This window comes from Tupaia chinensis, unplaced genomic scaffold (assembly GCF_000334495.1).
Source record: "Tupaia chinensis unplaced genomic scaffold, TupChi_1.0 Scaffold150006_1, whole genome shotgun sequence".
NCBI classification, from domain to species: Eukaryota; Metazoa; Chordata; class Mammalia; order Scandentia; family Tupaiidae; genus Tupaia; species Tupaia belangeri.
This window is the reverse complement of record NW_006209847.1, coordinates 3,174,164-3,178,100: the sequence shown is the minus strand read 5'-3', so window position 1 is coordinate 3,178,100 and position 3,937 is coordinate 3,174,164. Positions and strand designations below refer to the sequence as shown.

Here is a 3,937-nt window from a genome sequence, read left to right as displayed (position 1 = left end):
TTTTGTCACTTTTTAAAGTGTATGTAAAAAATTATTTTATTTCTTTATCAGAGTGTGCATGCAAAAATGGGAGAGAGAGAGCATAAGGAGTACCTTCCAGAGAGTCTGGTCATGTTGCAATCCCCTTTCTTCAGTCCTATAGCCCATTGCTCTTGGGCACATGCACATGGATGTCCAGCATATTTCAGAGTGACTGGACTAGGATCTTGAGCTGTGGTTACCATGTGGGATCTGGCTTTTCTAGAGCAGTGCATTACTGCTGTGCTTCAGAGATGGCCTTATTTTATCACTTTGTATTTTAATGCACTTTTGGAGTCCATAACCTTCAGAAACAGAATCATCATTAAAAAATATTTATTTATTTATTATTATTATTTTTAATTTGATGAAAGAGAGAGGGAGAGAAAGCAAGCTGCCAGGTCTGGGACTTGAGCCATGGTCAACCATGTTGGAGTCCAGTCCCTTTACCACTATGCTACTTGCTGGTCTCTAGAATCATCATTTGAAATAATTTTCAGGCTTCACACAGAAAGAGGAGACATTTGAAAAAGTCCATCTATTAAAGTGACTTATAGGAGTGCCCCCCAAATAGTATGAAAAACAGAAAGAGGAACGGCTCACTGTAAGGGACAGAGCAAACCTGTGAGAGCTACTGTTAATTTAAAACGTTTGCAGTGTTTTTTGGTCTGCATTTCTAAGAAGAGTTCCTGAAAGGTTATAATACTGTAGTTCTGTAGAAAGGGGCAGAACTAAATGTCTCCTCTTGAAGTGGATATGACAGTGGAGACAGGAGATACAGGAAGGATTGAAAATCATACGGTACAGGAGCTTAAACACCTCTGCTCAAAGTCACAGAAGATAATATCAGAGCATGTATCAGGGATGTGCAAGGCAGACTGACCACAAAATGGAATTACTGAAGTAAAGGCAAAATGAGAAATTCTCACAGAATGCAGAGAAGGGGAGAACTAAACCATGATAAGAGAAAAGAAGACAAGGACAAACCAAGAGATACAATATACACATAGTAAGAATACCTAGAACAGAGGACAAAATAAGTGGAGCTGAAACAATGATTAAGGAACTGATTGAAAAAAATTTCCCAGAATGAACTAGATCTACAAGGGGAAAAAGCTCATAGGGCCCTTTTAAATTGTGATGAAGAGTGGCAGTAGCAGCAGTGCCGGGTCCCAGGTGGAGGTACTCCCGGCAGCGTTGTTTCTTGAGCAGCGGTAGTTCTCACTACAGAGCCAAGACGAGTCTGGCTTGTGTTTGTCTGTGGAAATTTCTCTTACCTCCCTCGGCTCTGGAAAATTGGGCTGAAGCAACTGAAGGCGCAATGGAGAGAGAAAAAGAACAGTTCTGTAAACTCTATTGGTGGATTAAGCATTGAAACCACAGAAGAGAGTTTGAGGAACTACTGCAGGCAATGGGGAAATTTTAGACTGTGTGGTAATGAGGGATCCTGCCAACAAAAGATCAAGAGGATTCAGTTTTGTAATTTTCTCATCCATGGCTGAGGTTGATGCAGTCATGGCTGCAAGACTTCATTCAACTGATGGGAGAGTTGTTGAGCCGAAATGTGCTGTGGCAAGAGAGGCGTCTGGAAAACCAGGGACTTATGGAACTGTGAAGTTGTTTATTAGTGGAATTGAAGAAGCTACTGAGGAACATCACCTTAGAGATTATTTTGAGGAATATAGAAAAAATGGATACCATTGAGATAATTACTGATAGGCAATCTGGGAAAAAAAAGTTTGGCTTTGTTACTTTTGATGACCATGATCCTGTGGATAAAACTGTTTTGCTGAATGACATACTATGCTATCAATGAACATAATGCAGAAGTAAGAAAGACTTTGTTTAGACAAGAAATACAGGGAGTCCAAAGTTCTAGGAGTGGAAGAGGAAGCAACTTTTGTTTTGGAGATTCACATGGTGGTGGTAGTGGAAATTTTGGACAAGGATCAGGAGGATCTGATGGGTATGGGCATAGACATGGATTTGGGGATGGCTATAATGAGTATGGAGGAAGACCTGGAGAAGGCAATTTTGGAGGTAGCTGTGGTTATGGAGGAGGAAAAGGAAGATGTGTTGGTGGATGACCTGAATTTGACAACCAGGGTAAGGGCTATGGAGGTGTTATAACAACTATGAAGGAGGAAATTATGGAAGTGAAAATTATAATGACTTTGGAAACCATAACCAGCAACCTTCTAACTATGGTCCAATGCAGAGTGGAAACTTTGGTGGTAGCAGGAATATGGGGAGACCATATGGTGGAGGAAACTATAGTCTAGGAGGCAGTGGAGGAAGTGGGGATTATGGTGGGAGGAGCCGATAATGAGCTTCTTCCTCTTTGCCATGGGCTTCACTGGATAAACAGGAGAGGATGAGAGCCCTGAGGTAACTGAACAGCTTCAGGTTATCAAAATAACAATGTTAAAGAAACTCTTATTTCGGTCATGCATAAATATGCAGTGATTCGGCAGAAGTCACCAGAGCAGATGCAGTGAGCCATTTTGTTAATGGATTGGAATATTTAATAACATTACCTTAATGTGGAAGAAGGATTGTGAAAAAAAAAAAAAAAGCCTTTGAGACAGTTTCTTAGCTTTTCATTGTTGTTTCTTTCTAGTGGTCTTTATAACAGTGTAGAGGCATCCTTTCTTTGATAATGTTAAATTGTAAGTTTCAGGTGACATGTGAAATCTTTTTAAAGATTTTTCTCAAAGTTTTGAAATGCTGTTAGCCAGGATCATGGTATAACAATACATAATGTTTTTCCTTTAAACAATTTAAATGTGTGTATAAAGAAACTGTTGTATATTTATAATTTAATAAAATAATTCTAAATAAAAAAACTGATGAAGAGAAAGCAACCTATAGACATATTCTGGTAATGTTTGCAAATTTCAAGGATAAAGAAAAATTTTTTACAAATATCCAGACAGTGCAAAACAGGTTACCTATAAAGGGCACATGTCAGGCTGACCTCAGATTTTTCTCTTGAAACACTAAATGCTAGAGAACAATAGAATAGTATCTCCAAAGTCTTAAGGGGGCATAATTTTGAGGCAGGAATTGTTACCTTGCCAAGTATCATTTCGCTATGAAGATAATTGGAAGACATTTGCAGATATGCAGGATTTAAGAAAGTATATCAACCAAGAACCTTCCCTGAACAATCTGTGGCATGATTTACTGCAGCCAGCAGAGAACACTGAGCCAAAATAAATGGAGTAGGGAGGCAATTGTATGAAAAAACATTAAAGCATTAAAACTAGTTAAGGAGCATTGCATTTAAATTGTTTTATGCAAGGAGTAAAAATGAATATGAAAACAGATTTGTAAGTTGAGTCTAAAATTTTAGTTTATATAGTTTCAAACTGTGAAAAAGCATGCCAAATGTTCAAAATGTTGCGTAAATAAATGCTGTTTTATTTTTAGCATGCTGCGTTGTAGGTAAAGGTCTTAAGCTAAACCTTAGTACAATAAAAGTGTTTTGCCATTGTGGATAGGACTAGTGAAGTTATTAGAAATGTTAATCTGACAAAAGTGGAAAAAGCAATGGATACAGTTTTAGTTACCCTATTTCTAATTATAGAGGGAAAAAAGCAGCAAGAGCAAGACTGCCCATAATGTCAGCATCGACAATGTAAAATCGAAACTTCCAAATCACTGATCAGGCGGGACGGACAAAACCTTGTTTTATGTACATGTTGCATGGAGAAAAAAACATATTACTCTGTCATTTAATAGTTCATACAAATAAATGGACATTGAGATAGGTCTTAACAACAACAACAAAAAGATGATATGTCTGGGGTAGAAATTTGTTTGATACCCAGGATGGTGCTGTGCCCATTATAGTAGGATCAGAGCAACAGTTTTTATTGATTTTTCTTTTAAGAAAATATACACACCCCATTCAGGG

At 37.9% G+C, this 3,937-nt stretch overlaps 1 pseudogene; it reads left to right on the top strand.

Moving 5' to 3' along the window:
• Window positions 1-1,339: 1,339 nt before the first annotated feature.
• On the top strand, window positions 1,340-2,373 carry LOC102487727 (heterogeneous nuclear ribonucleoproteins A2/B1-like; annotated as a pseudogene).
• Window positions 2,374-3,937: the final 1,564 nt, after the last annotated feature.